The sequence below is a fragment of the Poecile atricapillus genome, chromosome 8, assembly GCF_030490865.1.
Source record: "Poecile atricapillus isolate bPoeAtr1 chromosome 8, bPoeAtr1.hap1, whole genome shotgun sequence".
Lineage (NCBI taxonomy): Eukaryota > Metazoa > Chordata > Aves > Passeriformes > Paridae > Poecile > Poecile atricapillus.
In genome coordinates this window covers 16,038,571-16,058,435 of record NC_081256.1, presented here as the reverse complement: position 1 = coordinate 16,058,435, position 19,865 = coordinate 16,038,571, and positions in this window count along the sequence as shown.

Sequence of the window (19,865 nt, the reverse complement as noted above, 5' to 3'; positions counted from 1 at the left end):
CAGAGAAGTCACAGGCTCTCTGATCGGACCAGAGGAGCACAGGGAAATGCAGCCCACATCTTTGGGGTGTGCAGAGACAGAAATAAACCTGGGACAGACTTTGTCCTGCAAAGTCCTCAGGGTAAAAAAAATGCAAGGGGGCTGTGCTGGATGAAGGCATTTGAAACCCTCCAGGAGCTGCAGGGCTGAGCGTTCCTGTAAGAGCTGCATGGGGCAGTTACTCACTACGGAACTCATTTTGAGAGCTGTCACTCTGCCTTGCTCCTTTCACCATGCTGCAGCTGGGAGCTGACAGCAGAGAGGATTCCTCCTCTAGGCTGACCAGCAGTCTTTGGAGTCCTATATTCCTTTAATTTTTTTTTATATCTCTCATTTGACAGCATAGGTGGTAGTAGCCATTGGCACCTGAACTACTGGGAGATTGCAGGGTAGTATTTGGATAATTTTCTTATTTATAGTATTGTACACTTTCTGTTTATTTCATTATGGAAACCGTGCAGCAATATGTGGATTTTAATAATTTTGAATATGTGGCAAAGCCAAACACCCAAGAACTTAAAAAAAATAGCAGAATTGAAGTAATAGAAGCCCCTTTGCCATGCACAGTGTAATCCAGGGAAGATCAGAGGCAGTATTTTTCCCTGGACTCTTGCCTCCAGCCCAGGGCAAGCTCACTGTGTGATGAGCTGTGAGTAGAGCTGCCATGACCTCAGACTTGTGCTGGCAGCCACAGGAATGCTCTTCTCTACCAATACAGCACATCAGCTACGAGGACATTATGGGAGAAAAAAATAAGAAAAGAAAATTTGACAAGTTCTAAAGCATTACATCAAGTCAAAACTCCCCAAAGAACAGGGAGTTCTGCTTGACAAGTACCACAACCACTCACACCCAACTCCAGCTGGGAGCCAGAGTCTCCACCACCTTCCCCTATAAGCTCTTAATGCCCTGAACCGACTCCTCCCTTTTATCACCTGCCCTTCCCAGCTTGCTCTCCTGGGAATAAGCTTTTTCACACTTGGAAAGACTCTTTCCCATCCTTCTGATGGATTTAAACTTTTCTCTCTTTTTGTTGTGAAGTGTTTTGGTTTACCCTTCAGAGGATTAAAAATTGACTCTTACATGCTAAAATTAATTCCCAAGCTTACCTCCCCCATGTTTGTTGTAACTTCTGGTGTGAAATACTTCAGCCTGTGGTTCAAAGGCAGTAAATGCTTTTCTTGGACTTGCAGTGCTTTCTGTTTTGAAGAATCTTGTCATAATCTGGTGTGAATCCCAGAGAATCCTGTGGCGGCTGCTTTGAAGCTTGCAGTGACTTTTGGATGTGTGGCACCTCTGTAAGGCTGTGCTGGATACCTGTGTGCCAAGCAACCTGTCTGAAAACTTGGCCTGGCAGCCTGCCTCTGAAGGGGACAGGAGTGGGTGGCTTCTGCAGTGCAGGAAGGTCTGGATGGGTACATGCCTGCTGTAGTAACCTCCCAGTAAGTATTTAAATATCTTACTGAGCTACCATAACCTGTGGAACAGAGGTGTTCTATAGGAAAACTACCACTCAGTGCTGTGAACGACAGGAAAAAGCACTGAAGGAAACCTTTTTCTTGCCAACCCATTCCTTTTTTGCTAAGCATGAAGGTAGGAAAAGCATCACTGCTGTGCAGAGCACTGGCAAATTCCCTTCAAAATACTCATCTCACTGTGTTGATGCTGTACAAACCTGAAACAGAAAAGCAATCCTTACCCCAAATTGCTTGAGGTGCACATGTAAGGGAGAGGCAGTCTAGCTATAGAATAGCGTCTTATTAGCCCCAGATTTTAGCCCAGATGGCTCTACAGGAGCACAGCTGTATCTATATTCCAGAGTCTTGTGGACTTAGGCACATCCCTGTTCCTGCATCTAGTCCTTCTGTAGTTTTTTTGAATGCCAGTTTTTATCCTGTACAGCTTAATTAGGTTCTGTGTTACTGAAAGCTGCTTACTACTTAAAGAGCATTGGAGAGTTGCACTGAAATATTCATGTCCAGTGCATTACTTCATTAAGGAAATGATCTAAAATGAATGGAGATTGAATTATGCCCAAAATGCCTATAAAACTGGATGCTGACTGATTACTTAATGGTTCTCCTGATACGTGATGCATTAGAGGTCTCTGTTGCTTTTAATTTTTCATAGGCTGAGCTCAGTCTTGCAGCAACCCCAGACTGCTGGTTAATGGCATTTCCTTGTAACTCAGCATATTGCTCTCTTTTTTTTTCCTCCCTTGACATACATGGTGCTTTCATGATATATGAATTGAAAGTAAGTTTTGTGCTTGAGAATGTATTTGTGGTCACTAAGAGGATTACTCCCATTTCAGTGCTTGGAAGCCAACCTGATCTGAAAATACTGCAGCAGCTCAAGAGAGTCCTTGTGATGTGTTTTGCCTTTAGCCATGTAGAGGGAACTGTCTCAGAAGTCCCCTGGCTGTGGTAAGAAAATGGTTCTGTGGTTAAAAGTGAAAGAGCTTAATCTGGTGCTAGTCATTCAAAAGCATATTTGGACAGCAGAGAGCTTTTACCAAACCTTTGTTTTCAGGGCTTATAGAAAGCTCCATTTGGTCTTCAGTAACAAAGATTGAGTCCTTCCAGCTGTGACCAGGTAATGCAAGCAGCAATACAAATGTTACAGGATGCAAAGGAACACTGTTACACGTTCTTTCAGATACTACTGTCCTCAGTTCCCAGCATTCTGCATATTCCTTTCTCCTCCTGAGTCTTCCTTCCACTTGTTCCACTCCTCAGGACCATGACTGTGTGTTCCATGGTGGAGATGCTCCAGCCTGTGTGGGCTGGATGGGGCTCAGAGTGAATCTGGGGACAGCAGAGCCTGCGACAGTGAGCTGGGACCTGGCAGGTCTGCCTTGTCTGTAACACTTCTGCAGCATCATTCCTGCTTCTCAGGGCCTGCAGGACCAGCCTGGAGAAGCCATTTTTTCATCAGTTTTTCAGGACCTGTGCAGTGCCAGTTTCAATACCTGGTAGGGATTTATTCACCCACAGACAGTGTTGGCCTGGCCTTCTGTGGGGTAGGAGTCCTCTGAACCTTCACAAGCACAAAGGAAAATGTCCAGGATTTAACAAAAATACCTTTTTATAACAGGAGTTTCAGCTCTGTTTCACTTTTGGCCTGTCCTTAATCTGTCTCATGCACTAGGGAAATCCAATCCTTGCAAAGTTAATTTTATGAATTGATGCTTATTGGATTATCTTTCAAATCAAATGAGCTTTAGCTGGGTGAGCTGGAAATAAAGAACATGCAGGGACTCAAAAGCAATTCAATTCATTAGTATCCCTCTGCTAGTAAAAAGTAGCTCCTGGAGAGTCAAATTTCCTGAAACACTGAGATTCCTCTGTAGGAAGGACAATTGTAGCAGAAAATGGGAGATCTGGGGCCATATTCAGTGGAAGTGCAGTGTTGGCAAGGTTGAGGGTACCAGTGAGAGATGCCTGGTGCCAAGCAAGGTATGTGAAACACATTGCCAACACCAGAGCTCTCCTGGGGAAATCTGGGATTTCAGAAGCATGATTTAGGAGCTCAGTGTATCAACATGCTTTGGACTATTCAGCAGGAAATGTGTGTGGGATGTGCCTGACATCGGCTCCCATGGCTCGAGGAGATCTAGACAGCCTCCAGGCAGCACCCTCTGCATTAGCATAGCGGATCTGCATCCAAAAAGTAGGTGTTTGGCAAGCTGAAAAGCCGGGGTTTACTGTGCCTGCTCACTGAGATGCAGAGTGATGTCTCCACTGAGCCAGGAGAGTGTGCTGGCTACACAGCTTTGCTGTGATCTCCCGGCCCTGCTGCTCAGCATGCGCTGTTTCCTGATGAGCTGAGCTCCCAGACCAAGGGAAGCAGTGCAAGGGGGAGCCTCAGTGTCCCTTGGAAAGAGGAGAGTCCTGGCTCAGCCCTGCTCCTGCAGTGATTCAGGCACTGGCAGTGTCATGGATTAAACTGAGATATCCTCGCTGTGGGGAGCCAAGCTCAGCACCCACCGGGCTGCAGTCCTGGGGCAGCCTCACCTTCAGCACATGGGTGGAGTTGATGATTTGAGGATTCCAAGGATCTTCTGGGAGCTGTGTCCCCCTGGATCATAAAAAGTAATGAGCCTGGGGGCCAAATGCAGCAGCCAGACAGCAAACAACTCTGTGGACAAATAATTGGAGGGAGATGAAGGGAAATCAGGACTAATGTGGAGTGGGACATGGGGGAAAAGGCCACAAATGCAAAGGAAGGAAAAAGAGCATTTTTATTGTGTTTCTTCTAGAAGAAACTGGGAGGTTTGCTTTGCCTTCCTAGGGAAAAGGGAATATCTTACTTAAAATACTCCCTGTCTCACAATGCATTGGAAACTCAAAGCAAATCTTCTGACTCCTGACAGCATGAGTTTTTTAACACAGTAAATAAAGCAATGTGTTTTCTCAAAGTCAAAAAAAAGTAACTGTGGTTTGTGAAAAAGTTATTAATAAAAAGTGTTCTCTTGGGCAGTGAATTCAGAGGCTGCCTCATCAGACAGTTATTACCAGCCCAGCACCACCATTCCTGAGAATTGAAATGTAGCCTCCTGACAAAAAATTGATTTTGAAGATTAATTGTCCCCTGTAGCACAGTTTTAGATCAATCTGAAACACAGGGAGGACAACTGTCCTTTGGGTTTAATAGAGCTGTCTGGTTGATATCCACAGAGCTGGAGCAGCTCTCTGCAGCCCTGTCCTGACTTAGGCACAACACAATAGGGGCAGTTTCAGAGCACTGCCAGGAGAGGGAACACCCATGGGTGATGTCTACCCCAGCTGCACTCCTGGAACCTGTGCTGAACTGAGCACAATGGCAAACAAAGTTTGTCTTTTAAAAATGGAATTTCCTCGTGCAGATCTGACTGCAGCAATGTCAGTTCTTACAGGCTGCACAGCTTTTAAACCTGAATTGGAAAGACAAATCCAGCTGGAAAGAGTTTATCTGGATGTTATTTTTAAATGTGTATGAAAGGGCACTGCTGGGAGCCCTGGGGAGCTCTGGTCTCCCCAGAGAGGACATTTAAAGTGCACAAAAACAAGCTTTTCTCTGTCAAACACAATTATTGTCTAGCTACTGTGGAGGTATTGGTTTAAGCTGGGGAAACTCTCTGTGAAAATTCCTTTGGGATATACCTTTTCCCTTACCTGGCTTCCTGTGGTTTGAGCTGAAGCTTTTGTCAGTGCTCCTTTACCCTTTGAACCTACAATAGGTGAGCCTCAGTGAAATTGGGCAGAGGCATCTTAGGCATTGCTGTGGGTGCTCAGCAAGAGAATCCACACTGGTGCTCATGAGGGAAAATAGGTTTGGCATGTTCTGCAGCTCAGGAAGCAATGCATATTTGATTCTCCCCAGAGCCAGGCAGCTGAATTTGAGTTGGGTATTAAACCTCCACAGGCAACAGTGGGAGAAGGAGTGAAGGTGTGTCTTAGGGGGAAATTTGTCATGATTTATCATTTCAGGACTACAAGGACTGCTGGTTCAAATGAATGCCTGAACCTCAGTGTGAAACACTTGTCCCTTGGCAGATTTAATCCAGGTTTTCTGTAACAATCCCATCACACATGCTTTCCTTTTATCCTGGCAAGCTTACAGCAGCAGGGAGACTGAGAGCTGACCTAGCCATGTCCTTGGTGGGTCCTGGTGAATGCTTTCTTCTCTGCTCTGTGGCTGGGGACACATTTCCTCATGCCTTCAGCCTGGCCTCTCTGTTCAAGTGTCCATGGTCTCTGTCCCAGGACTCTTCCTTCTTGTTCCTTCTAGGAAATTGGAAACTTGAGGAGTTACTTGTTCCGAGCAGGAGGAACTGACTGTGCATCTAATTAAGATGGTTCCTGGGAAAGCTGAGGACCTGGAGGCATGAGCATGGTCTCAGTTCTTTTGCAGACTATGATGGGAATTCCTTGGGAGTGGGAAAGCAAAAGTCTCTTCTGAAATAGCACTGCAGGAAGCAGAGACCCTGTTGTGGTGTTTAAGAGCTGAAGCACAGGAAACCTGTAAGGCTGGCTTGCAAAAGCTGTGAGTTCCCTTCACCTCTGGCACCTGCACACAACACTTGTCCCATAATTCCTCACCCTCTTAGCTTCTGGTGGGAGAGAAACCCCTTGGAATCAAGTGATTTAATACAAAATTTAGTAAGTTGGTTCCCAGAAGGTGCTGGCAGGCTCCTGACAGCATCATCAGCTGGGGGTGGTACCTACCAGCACCTCTGGGGCTCCTGGACTTGCTGCCCAAGTTCCCAGACACAGTCTGTCACTGGCAGAGGGGAAGGTGTAGAAAGGAGCAAGTGATGTGAGTTTTGGTCTAGGATTAGCTTTGAAGTGGGTTTTTTTTTCAGCTTTCTGAGAGAAAGACATCTCCCTCTAGTCTGTTCTGCTTTGTGTTGCTGATAACATCACAGCAGGGATTCAGGGGAAAAAACCCCAACCAAACCCGAAATATAATACTAATACTAATAATAGTAATAAATAGTAGCCAATTTACTTTATACAGGGAGAAGAAGAGGGAGGGCAGAGTCCAGGAAATAAATTTGCACAACCTGTTTATTGTGATGCCTCTCTTGTCTGAGCACAGGCCCCAGTGCCAGGGTCTCCTTTAGCAGACTGTTGTGCTGAGGGGCTTTGCCACACACCCTTCAGGGGCAGTGTCTGTGTGGACTTGTGTGTGCCTACATTCAGTCTTCAGGGATCAATTGTTTTATTTTATGTTTGTTTTTGTGGGTTTGTTTTTTTGTTTTTTGTTTTTTTGTTTTTGCTTGTTTTTACTGGGCTTATAATCAAAAGAGAGAAAAGAAGAATAAAATGAAATAACATTGGGTGAAAACATGGAGAGGATAATCCTTGCTGGGTTGTGAATGGCCCAACTTTGCTTAAGCTGAGATGTTCCACTGTCCTCCCAAACCTTTCTCAGCAGGTCTGCAGTGTGCTCAGTTTGTGCAACTGGATTCTTTGGCCACTTGATGTCTCTGTGGGTTGTGGAGAGCCGTGGGTAAATCAACAGAGGTCATGCTGGAGCTGGATGGAAGCAGCAGCAGGGATGGATTTGCTCCTCAGAGGTGAACCTTTGCTAGAGTTCTGTGCCATTCCCCTTCCCTGCTTCTTGCTGTTACTGAGCTTCAGATTTTCAGGGCAGTTGGAAAAGCAGGAAGATTTGGTTAGCCAGTTTCCACAGGGAGATGATGAGGCTCTGCACCCATCAGTGCTGTAGGTCTGGAACTTGCCCCAGAAATCTGGGACAGGGAGTCCTGGCCAGCCCCATCTCTGTCTGCTTCCCCTCTGCAGAAATGCAGTGGCAGAAGGGGCCCAAGATGCCAGACTGCTGCAGTGTCTCCCTACAGAAGATGAAGCTTAGCAAATATGAGGCCAAAATCCTCCCCATTGCCTGGTGGGGTCTTGCACGGAGGAATTGCTGTGTGCTGCCATGAGCAGGAAACCCAGCTCTGTGTGGGTCATAAGGAGACCTGGGATGTTCCTGGGGCTTTGCAGGTGTGCCAGTCTGTCCTCTGGGACTGTCACCCTGTGACACTGGCACAGAGTGAGAATTCAGGTGGGACAGAAATGCTCCTTCCAGACTGACACCATCATGGTCCTACGAATAACGTTTGCCATGAGTCTTTTGTTTATACCCTACTAAAATCTAGGTTAGCCTTTGCTGGAGTCAGACTGTGATATCTCTGTGCCTTTGGCTGTGGAGACATGGATGGGCCTGAGATTGCTTTGGGCACTTTATAGATAGACTGAATGTGATTACAGCCATGGTTCCACATGGAAATGCCTCAGGAAAAGAAGTTTCCCCAACTCATTTCTGCCCATGTTGATAAACTTCTCTGTGATAGCAGCTGGAGGATCCAGCTCTCCTGTGTTAAATGCTGTTATGTGTGTGCACAGCTGGCTCCTCTTTCAAATCCTCCCAGTCCTGAGGAATTTGAAGCTTCTTGTCTGCAAAGCCAGATCTGCCTAGATACAGGCTTTTCCTCACGGTGATTCAGCAGGACTGTTGCTGTTCCCTAGGAATCTACAGAACCTTTTTAGGCACAATTAAAAGAAGTCAAATGACCTTTTTCCAACTCAGTAAGAAGTTCTGAGATGTTTTTCTCAAACAAGCAGTTTTAGCTCGCTGTATGGGTTTTCAGTTTGGGTCATTTATAAAGCTTCTTCCTGCAGTGTATCCATCACTTCTCCCAGAGCCACTTCAGAGGGACGAGAGCTTTGTGTTGGAAAGATGGTGACTGGGAAAGTGCTCATCTCCAGCAGAACAGCTTCCCTGAACCACTTCCCAGCCCCAGGGCACCTGAGCAAAATTGCACACGGGGCTCATGCTACAATTTGCTGTTCCTTGTGTGGGAAGATAAACTTGAAACATCTCAATCTATCTGCTAAACTGCAATTTATGAGCTACAAATGGCTGAGTCTTAGAGGGGAATAACAGATTTAAACCAAAACTGCCATTCTGTCCCCGGAGGCAGAGAGAGACTAGTCAAAAAAAAAGTGCCTTGAGTGGAGCATATGGATTTATAGAGGTGACAAACCCTCTCAGGAGGTGTCAGCAGTGCCATGGGCTCTGTGCTGCAGATCAAAGCAGTTGGGGCTTAGAAGTGATGGGCTTAAAGTGAGTGGCAAAGGCTTGACAAGGAAACAGTCTGGGAAATACAGAGAAATAGCAAAGGCTTCTCTGTTCACATACTCTGTTCCTGTACAGTTCACATAAGAAAAAGGGGACTTTGTTTATTAAACAGCTTTCTGTGTCTTATTAATTCCATTCATCTGAGGATAGAGCAGCTCCCTCCAGAGTACTTGTTATTGCTTGCCCAGAAATCAGTCAGGGTCTGTCCATGAAATAATGTTCTGGTTGAAATTCCTTGTTCAGTCAGTAATTTATGCAATTGCTAGGAAACTGCTCAGATGGCTAAATGACTTCTATTAACATAACTTTAATTCTGTACTTTTAACAGAAATAATTTAGGCTTCCTGTTTCTTCAGGACTCATTATGAGACTTCAAGTCCAACTTCAGGGGAGAGATCAAGGCTTTGTCTTTTCACCAGTGATTGCCTCAAGTTTTGTTTGAGGCTGGAAGCTGCTTGAATTTTCTCAGTAGCCAGACTGGGAATATGGAACAGGTCTTGGCAGGTATCAGTTCCTAAAGCCTCTTATCTTCTCCCAGGGAAGTGTTTGTCAGGACTTAGTTACACAGGTAATTATGGTCAGGTTGGTTTCCCCGAGTGGGTGCTGGTGCTTGCAAACTTAATCAATGCTTCCAGCAAATGTTTGAGGTTCTGCCTGCACTTATCTACTGACGAATAAAGAAACTCTACTGATGTTTGGTGCAACAGCTTCTCTAATAGCTGCTGTGGTCTCTCTCATTAAGTCTGATAGCTGTGATTTCCTGCAATAGCTGCACCAGCTGGTGCCCTGCCATGGCTCCATTTTTTTCCAATTAGAAGCTGAGCCAGTTCCCCATGGTAGATTATGCCAGTGGGATCTATACAGGAAGAGAAAGTGCTTTGAGGATTTAGGACAAAGAGTACCATAGAGGAGATTTAGCAAGAGGTGCCTATTAATTATAAAGGTGGTATAAATTCCTTATCTACAAACTGTTCTATTAATGGTGACCATCATTAGTACAAAACACTCAGCTAAATGTTGCATGAGCCATGGAGCAACAGATGGGAGATCCAGTTCTTGCTTTGTGTTAAACAAAACCACATGGGCACACAACTGACAGCGTGGGGAAATTCCTGAAAACTCGCTTCTTCCCTCATCTCAGAGGAGAGAGTTTTAATTGAAAATAGGCACCATATGTGGAAGAATCCAGCTGGAGTCCTTCAGCTGGATTACTTTGTAATGCAAAATGGGGAAAAGTCTATCTCAAATGATGACAATATATTTTGCCAGCCTGCACTGATGGAGTGTTGCCAGGGAAACTCTCTAATCATCAAAGAACATGTTAGTGTTAATGTGATTTCTGTAGGTCTCCTAAGAGAATGGCTTATGTCCTTCCAGGAGAAAGGCACTGCTGAATAAATCATCCAGTATTCCTTGCCAATGAGACCCTCCTAAGTCTACTGAACAAATGAGGATTATTGTCCTGAAAGGAGACACGTTTCTCCTCTGAGCAGCACACCAGGCAGCAGCTGCTGGGAACCATGTGCTAATATGGACCTTTTCTTGGGGGATGCTGCCCAGAGAGCCCCTCAAGTTAGCAGGGTGGCTGGTGGGACAGCAGAAACAGCAGGTCATTAGCCCTTTGGGGGGATAATGAAACCCAGTGGCAGACAGTTCTGGAAATGAAGCTGTCCTGCGCTGCTGCTCTCCAGGCATCTTTGCATCTGGCTTTTGAGCTTTCTGCTTTCTCTGCCCCTGCCTCCCACGGGCTTTCCTCTTCCTTGGTACAGCTGCAGAACTGTATCCAGACAAGCTGCAGGAGCTTCTCCTAACCTGTGGAGGGCTGTGCCTGAAGCAGCAGCCACAATCTCTCCCTAAGACTGCAAGGAGCTGCCTTTCTCTGCAGCAGGCAGGAGGCACCTATGGAAGCAAGGCTGCCATTTGTTGGAGTTTATAACTAACCAAATCTTTCCAGGGATATGTTGATTTGGGTCTGTGATTTCAAGGTAGATCCCAGCAGCCCAGAAACTTTTTAAATAGACTGTTCCATCTTGTGGGAGTTAGAGCTGGCAGGTTCCCCCTGACTTCAGGGGTTAATAGGTACATGATTGGTTTAGGATTTTGGGTGCTGGTTATGGAGCTCACGTGCATGGGACACATGGTACCGGAGTGCCACCCAGCCCCAGCAGCACCCACCATGGCAGGACCCTCACAGATACTGTGCTGGTTTTCCCTCTTATTCAGTGTCTCACATGAAGGTGGGAAGAAATTCGTGCTCCTGTGCTTGCAGTCCTTGAGTCTGCTGAGGACACAGCCCAGCCCAGGTGCTAAGCAGCCTGTCACAGGTAGGCTCTCTTGCTTCATCATATTTTATTAAATTTTCAGGAGGTGAAGGGGGAAGCACATTCCTTACCCTGTTTTGGTTGAAAGACTCACCTTCAGGTCAGGCAGACTGTTTTATTCTATGTTTGCAGACAGCCAAATTACTTTCTAGGGCTGTTTATTAGGAGCATAAGGTTTACCAGTGTGTTGTCCTGGAAAGCTTTTCTAAAACACAGCCTACATCAATTATACTGCCCTGCATCAATTATACTGTCTAAAGAAGTCTTCCCTGGGTGACTTACTTTGTTCTGCTCCTTCTCTCCAGCTTTTACAAAAAGAACTACCTTGGCAAAAGTCAAAGAAACACAATCTGTCTGGCTGTCTGCCCACAAATATTCCCTGCTTATCCTCTGAGTGTTGGGAGGGCTGGTGAAAGCACATGGGGCAGCTTTGGCTGCCTCTGGCTCCAGGCTCCATCACTCCCTGAGAGGATGCCTGCAGAGCATCCCTGGGGCTGTGTGGATTTGGATGGGTTTGGGGCTGTGAGCCCTGGGCTGTCTCATCACAGCCCAGGGAGCAGTGGAGCTCTGACCAAGCTGCCTTCTCCCTGCCAGTGGCAGACTGCTAGAAAGCTCTAAGTGCTCTTTTTCTTCATTCATGCTGCCAGGCAGGTCTCCAAGCATGCAGACAGTGCCCAGGAGGCAAAATCATTGAGAGAAGGAAAGAGGAGAAGGAAGATGTGTATAGAGGTTGCAGCCAGAAGATTTGAGCATTGGTGATTTCTACCCTGGACCAGAAGGGAGCTGGCAGCCCCAGTGCTCAGCTCAGGGGTTTGCTGGGTGCCATGGAAATGGGTGGGAGCATTAGAAAAAATCAGTGTTCTACATTTTGCTGGAGATCACTGGGACTCAGCAAGCCAGCACTGGGAGCTCTTCAAACACTGCTCCTGCCCTTGGGCCATGCTGTCCCCTCTTGGTGCTTATCCAGGAACTCTGGATAACTTTGGCTAGTGGTGTTATGTGACACTGTCCCAGTGGAGACAGAACTGGAGAATTTGGCCCTTTTTACTTTTAAAAGAAAAGTAACAACTGACTAACCAGATTTTAACTAATGTTTGGCCAGTTTCTCATTGCAGATAACACTGATGACAAGCCATGCATGATTTTAAGAGGTGTTCATTAAATGTTAGATATAATGTTCTGTATCTCTCCATCTCCTCACTCTCCTTATTTCTTCCAAAGTACATTTCATGTTTAGATTTTTTTTTCATTTTTTAGAGCTCTCTGCAAACATTAACTAATTAATCCTCTTAGCCCACTATACATACGCTTTAATTAATGAGCTCTCATTTACTTAACTCACACTGTCTCATTAAATATAAATTGAATATATGTTTGGGAACTTTAACTGGAAACATTAGTAGGGATTTATTCAAAGAATGAATGCAAAATATGTTAATATAGCTGGAGGCAGCAAAATTCAAATACTAAGGTATTTAGTGAAAAATATGTTGTGGTGTCAGTGAGTGTCAGTGAGCAGAGTCAGACAATTAGCTGTTTCTACAAGATGCATATGTTGTCGTGACCTTGAAGTCATCATTCACTCCCTGTTGTTACCATAGTAATCCTGATAATTTGCTTCCCATAATGTCTGTCTATACACTTTGTTCTGTTAGTGGAATGTTTCAGGCTTGCACAAGCTGGGCTGGCAGCTTGCTGTGAGTTACTCAGAGGTGGATTGTGCTGTCACAGACATGTAAATTCTACTGCTTAGGCTTGCTGTGGACACTGGGGTAGCCTTCTGCATTGTCATCCACGCAGCAGCCTGAAGCTGGGAACTGTCATGGTTGCCTCAACAGCTCTGTCTGGAGGCTTCCACTGGCAGGAGGAGTAAAACAGAACGTGTCACAACTTCCCATCACCCAACACCACTCCTGGAGGGGACAGGACATTTACTGCTGCAGGCTGACCCAGCTCTGCCTGGAATAACTGCACTGCCACAGCTCTGTGGTTCAGGGTCACACTGCCATGGGTGTCAGTGAGAGCCAAAGTGCTCCTGGCTGTTTTGCCCAGGTGTAATTCTCTTGACTCTGTCTCATCTGGTTGCATCCTCAAGCACTGAGCAGTTTAAGTGCTGCCTGCCACCCAAGAGGCAATCACAGCTCGGTGATGACTGAAGTGTTTTCCTATGAATAAATTTGAAAATCAGAAGAGGAGGAGTTGAGGGTGTTTATAGGGTTATGAGTGTCATTTATGTTGCAGACATGTGGTTAGAAATGAAGTATTATTTGGACACCTTAGAGCTGGGTTAAGTCTTCTATATCCCATAGTAGTTATAGAAAATTATAAATTGAAGTCTCATGGATTATTTAACTTTATCCATCTTCCCATACCTTGGAGAAATAGTAGGCCAGAATTTTGACTTGTTGCCAAGCACATCTCCAAATGTAACTGAACCTTTCCTCGATACAAAATGGAGAGATTTTTCTCCTAAGTTTTGTTGCCAAATGGTAGAAATGTTTTACTTCCCTTTGTTTAATGCCTCATGAAGAGCTCACTCTTTGTGTGTGAGAGACCCAGTGATGAGTGGTGAGGGATGGAGTTGCTGCTCTTCCCACAGTGACCTGCTCTTCTAGAAAGAGCAGCATCAGGCCCACTTCAGTTTTGATAAGGTTTGCACATGCCATTGCAATAAAAACTTGCCATGCACAAAAAACCTCTTAGTGGTGCCTGATCTTATAACTAGAAATATGTTTCTTTACAAATTTTGTGTTAGCTTGTTATCCCAAAGACATATCAGGGATCTGTGAGCTGTCCTCCTTCTTGTGACTTACCTGTATCAATAAAATTCTTGCAAGCCGAATGTAAACTCCTTATGCAACATGTGACACCTTCTGGAAGGCTTTCCCTGGGTACTTGACTGAGTCTTTGTGAGCAGTGCTCTTGGTGACACACCAAAGAGGGCAAAGCTCTTCAGTTCTAGGCCAAGTGGGAATTAGGAGGAGCAGAGATGTGTTCTGTTGCTCAAGCCAGCAGATTTTTGTGAGAACACACATAAAGAGCAAGTGCATTTTGTATGGAACAGTAACACTTCAGAGCAAGCTTCGCTCTAAGCTGTAATGAGGAGCATGTGGCATGACACCAAGGTTACTATTGGAACAAGAAGCATGATTACATTTTGGAAAAAAACATTGTAAGCACAGTTTTCCATTGGAATTTCTGGAAAAGTAATGCTTCTTTCTCTTCTGTTTTTACCAGAATACCAAAAGCATTCAGTAACATTATTTCCTGACCTTGTTTTTCCTCCCAGCAATCCTTCGTCTTGTTCAAAAAAATCTTATAAGGATGTAAGAATAAACATGCTGGATCTAGCCCAGTGTCTCATTTACAGCAGCATACAAGCAAGTTTAGTGGCAGTTTTCTGAACAGCCTTGCTTCCAGCAGTTTGTGGTGCAGGGCTTTTGTACAGCAAAGGCAGTGTCTGTCTTTGTACTTCATTCTTCAGAGAAATGTTCCAATTTTTAGCCTGTGTCAACTTCTGTCATCCACAACATTCAGAACAATGAGCTCCTTGGCTGCAGTACACATTTATGTAGAACCTCCTCCTTTAGATTGTTTTGAAGCTGTTCTTATGGTGTTGTCTGATAGCCCTTAGCTCTAATTTGGAGACAGTGCATGTGCAGCCTGTACCTGTTCCCTGTCTCCATGCCACTCCTGATTTTATGGATATTTTTATACTTCCCTTAGCTGTTTCTTTTCAGGATTGAAGAAACCTAATCTTTTTACAGTGGAACCATTTCAACTGTCTTTGACTGCTTTCTCAGGAAGAAGGTATGGGTATGTGGAGCTGTCATTCACATAAATTCACTGGCTTGTCCTTAACCTGTGAGAATAGGTTTACTGAAATCAGTGCCATTCTCAGAAAATGAACTATTCAGACAAGTCTGAGGGCACATGAATAAGGTGACCTTGTAGGATTTTTTTTTTTGGTAGTTTTTTTCTGTGCTGTTTTTGTGCCTGATGAGTATGGGGGAAAGAGCAAAAATAGTTTTCCTATTTTAAGATTTTTCTGGTAGATTGCAAGTGTGCAACACCACAGCTATAAGTAAAGGAAAAGGCTACTTAGAACAGTGAAAAGAATGTAGGAGGGGATTGATTGTACTGTCCTGTTCAGAATGATAATATGGGTTTGGAAGAGATTTGGAATGTGTTAATGTTAGTCAAGTCTTACTGATGCTTTTTAATTTTCATTTGGATAGCTAAGGGTAATTTATTTTGTTTCAGCTGGGAACATGTCTAGTGAAAAGGATAAAAAGTTGAATGAAAAACCTCTTAAGGCCAAGAGAATGAGCATTGCTTGAGAGGTTATGCATGGTTGGCCAGCTCTGAAACAGTTGTTGCCTATCCTGTGATCCCAGAATCCTAGAATTGTTTGGGTTTAAAGGGACCTGCAAGAATATCTTGTTCCTATCCCCTGCCTAGGGCAAGGACTTCTACTAGACCAGGTTGCTCTAAGCCCCACTCAATCTGGCCCTGCAAGGGATGGGACATCTACAACTTCTCTGGGCAGCCTGTGCCAGTGCCTCACTACCTTCACGATAAAGAAAACCTTGTATATTGTGTTTTGAACCCCTTCCTATATCAGACACTATTCATTTCTCTTGAATAAAGCTCCTCTAGTGCTGCCCTGAGGACTCTTGTCTCTTTCTGCAGGGTGTTGTTCATCCTGGGCAGCTATGACAGCTCCGAGTTCTCAGGAGAACCTGCAAAGGGATTTCATAGAGTCTTGGCTCTTAATAACTTATTTCTTAGATGGCAGCATTTTTTTTTCCCCCTGTGACCTTTATTAGCAATCAGTGAGGTGTAAACAAGAGGAGTGTTTCGTGTGCTCTGGTCCTTGGAATTCCCCTGGGCTCTGCTCTCCGGGATGCTGGGAGATGCTGACTGCAGCAGTCAGGCTCTCTGTGTGTTCCTATACAGCACCAGTGACAGGGCCTATTTAGCACCTCTACCAAAAGCCTCTGGAAAGAGCGGCTCAGTGAACTAGGCATGATGTAGAATCCTCTGGATTTGTCTGGACAAAGGCAGGTTCTGTTTTGTGATTGACTTCCCTGATAGCTGGTGCTTTTCTTCTGGGCTTTGCCAAGGAATGAGAAGACCAAGTGAAGTTTGATAGCTTCACCAGTCATCCAAAACATGGGTGGGAGGAGAAAAATGTTACAGCCCCAGACTGCCTAGCACAGAAAATACTGGGATTGATGACCATGGACTGTGCTTGCAGGTGAGTTTTCAATATCTTCCAGAGTCATGAATTTTGTTGGGAGCAATTTAAAATAAGAGAGATGGAAGACAAAATTTCATGTGGCTTTGGTTCCAGTTCTATTCCTACTTTTTTCCTGTTATAGCTCAGTTTGCCTCATTTAGTGCTTTTGTTTCTTGCCAGAATTCTCGATCAATATTTGCAAGAAGGATTTTATGTGGGATCAACTAGGAAAAAATGCACAATTGTTAGTGTGTATGTGTGTATGCAAAAGTTGAAGACCATTCTTCTTGGCCAGCTGTGGAATGGAGACACAAAGTCAGTGTCTGCAAAGACTTTGCATGACTAAACTTCAGAATTACTTCAGTATGATCCCACAGAAAAGCCTCATCTCTTGGTTTCCTCTAGGAAAACCTGGCCCCCAATTTGATTTTGGCAACTCTCTTCTTGGAATGAAACATACAGTATTAAACCCCCTTACTTGTTGCAAACTGTAGTATAAGTATAAAATGCTTGAATAATCCATTTGAAGCTGCTACTTATGAAATTTTTCTGGAGCCAATTTTGTAGCCTTCAGAAATACCTGGGCTGAATTTACCTGAGAAGTAAATTACTTTCTGCTTACCTAAATCCTCCCCCACATTCTGCCACAGTTTTCACTGGTGACAGGAGTCTGCTATACTTCAAAGCCTCCCCCAATTTGCAGTGTTGCTCCAGGTCGTTAAGCACACAGGACCTTGTCCTTCCCAATGTTAGCACCACTGGTATCTTGATGAGTTCAGAGATAAACTCCTCCATAAAGCCTGTCTGCTGCTTCTCCATTCACCCCTTTATTTTTCAGTGGGGAAAAGAACTATTTTAGTTCTTTTAATTTCAATAAAAAAGAAAGCAATATTGCTTTTTTAATGGATCTGGGTTTTTTCCTCTCTGCAAAAACCTCATGGGAGAATGTGGTTAGGAAGAGATGACTTAACTGTTTTTCTGTTTTGTGGGAGATGTACCGGAGGTGAATGGAGAAGATTCCAATTAAAATGCCTTTTTTCATTGCTCTGTCTTTGGAAAAGCATGTTTGAGGAAGATGAGAAACTGTTCCATTTTAGCAAGGCAAGTACTAACAATAGAAGTCACAGGAGTTAGAGAAAATTGGGTTGGAAAGGCCATAAGTCTGTGCCTTTCTTTCTGTTTAAAGACAGGATTGACTCACCTTGCTGTGCCTCTGAAAGGTCCTTTTCTAAACTGTTCATGTAAGATTCTTTTTGGCTGAAGCATCCAGATCTCTCATGCACAAGAATTTCCAGTCCTTCTCCATTTTTCGCCTTTGGCTAAATGTTAAGAATACTTTTGGAATTTCCTCTACTGCAGTCCAAGCCTATCCTTTCTTGCCCAGACCACCACAGACGAACTTGTAACTTCTTTTCTGTAGTAACCTTTTGTTTGCAGAGCACTGAATGCTTCCCCTCCCTTTTTTTCTAAGTCAAACATTTCCCATTTCACCCTTCTATTGCTTACTGAATTTTTTGTATCTCTGAACATTTTAGTCTGCATTTCATCCACATGTTCCTGACCTGTGGTTCCAGGCCTGGACGCAGCTCTGGCAGAGCTGGGCAAAGAGAAGGACTTTCTCTGTCTTTTGGGAAGCAGAGGGAGTTCTTCACCCTGCAGAGTTTCTGGCTTTCCAGCAGCTGTCTGACCTCCCTACCTCGTGATCCTCCCTGCCTCAGCCAGCTGCTCTCCAGTTTGCCTTGATGTCAGTGAACTGTTCTAGGTGAAATTCATTATTGTTTATTGAATCACACTGTTCATTCTTTATCCATAATTTGCCACAACTATTTTGAATTAATTCACATCCCACAGCTTATGGATTATGGCTCTTTCCAGCCTGGCAGTGTCTGCAGATGGAGTAAACATGTTTGTCCCTTCTTTGTTCCCTTCTGTGCTGGAAAACCAGAAGTCTGCTGCCTTTTGGTCTGTCAGCAAGCCAATGGAAATGGCTCCTGGAGTCGGGCTTTTTCCTAGCCCCTTCTGGCCATCACAGCTCTACTGTTCATGTTTCCATAGCTTGCCTATGGCAACACCTCAGGATGGCAGGAGTCATTGGTATTTGTGCTTCTTTACCCACAGGATATTCATATTTTGTTAGAAAGAAATTAGAACAGGTTTAAGTGATTCAGTTTTGACAATTTTCAGATTAGTCTAGAGTGTTTCCCATCACACAGAATATTCTGAGTTGGAAGGGACCCACAAGGATAAAGTCACACTTTAAGTGAATGGCCTGGACTGAGCCCCTGGTTTTGGTGTTCTTAGCACCATGCTCTGACCAATGGAGCTAATCTCCTATGGCTCTGTGATTTTTAGGGGGTCTGGTAAAAGCTGGCATGTCTCTAACACCACAGCTCCTCCTTCATCTCTCTCAAAATCCTCTCAAAAGACCCTTCATCCTTTGCTGATTCCATCTAAGGTAGTCTTAGGGGTGACTTGCCCAGAAACTGGAAACAATGAAAAAAATGAAGAAAGTAATTTCAAATATAGATGGGAAGGCTGAACAGTTCCAAACTAAGACCTCTTTGTTTTCTTCTTGTCTTCCCCCCCTCTTCTCACAGCCCACCAAGAAATAAAGCTTTTTTTCCTCCTGACTTGCTCCAGGCTCAGAGTGAACTGAGGCAGGAGCTATAAGGGCTTGGCTGAGGGATTCAGGGAGGTCAGAAAAGTAAGAACAGAAAAGTCATCAAGGCTGAATTAATACTTGGTGCTCTGAGCTCTGTGAGCTGGTGTTGCATGGTGTGCTGAAGGCTATTAGCTGTGAACTGTGCTCTCCTGTCTGTCACATATCCTCAGGGATGTCACTGCTGTGCCTCAGTTTCTCTCTCTTCTAAAATGAAATCCATGACCCTGAAGACCTCTGCAGAGAGTCTTGAAAGCCAGGGTTGAGGAAAGCCAGGGATTTAGTGTGCCTGCCCTCAGCGGAGGTTACAGCCTGAGGACCAAGGACAATTTACCTGGATTGCCCAGCTGAGACCTTTGGGATGGCACTTGTGCTCAGACATGTCTGTCTGGGGCTGGCAGGGAGCTGCCTCTGGGGTTTGAGAGAAGGACCCAACTGGTTCATCACTGGCTGTTTGCTACACAAATCAGAGGGTGTAACTGGGTCAGAATTAGCCTCTAAAGGTGTACATTTGTCCCCATATGTCTCTATGTGGGTCCTCTTGGAGGTCAGAACAGTGATAACACAGCCAAAGTGCTTTAGTTACCTAGAATATAAGTATTTTCTACAAGAATGACTTAATTTGACTTGCTTTTAAGGAGTGGCAGACTACCATTAACAATCCATGGAAATACTTCCTATTCTTTCACAATCCCATACAGCTGCTCTTTTTCCCTAGGCAGCTGTTTCTGTGCATGTGTCAGAGGGATTTGTCTTGCTTTATTAGTTGAATTTATTTTCTTTCCAAAGCAAAACTGAAACTGATGTAAATGAGCACTTCATATTTCTTTTGGGCTAGAGCCATCTCAGAGCTGGGGCTGAGCAGCTGCTGCTGTGCCACGTCATAAAAATCACAGCCCTGTGCTTGTAGCTACCCAGATGAAATCTCTGGCAAATTAGATCAGCCCCAAACTCTTTATGCAGCTGCTGAACA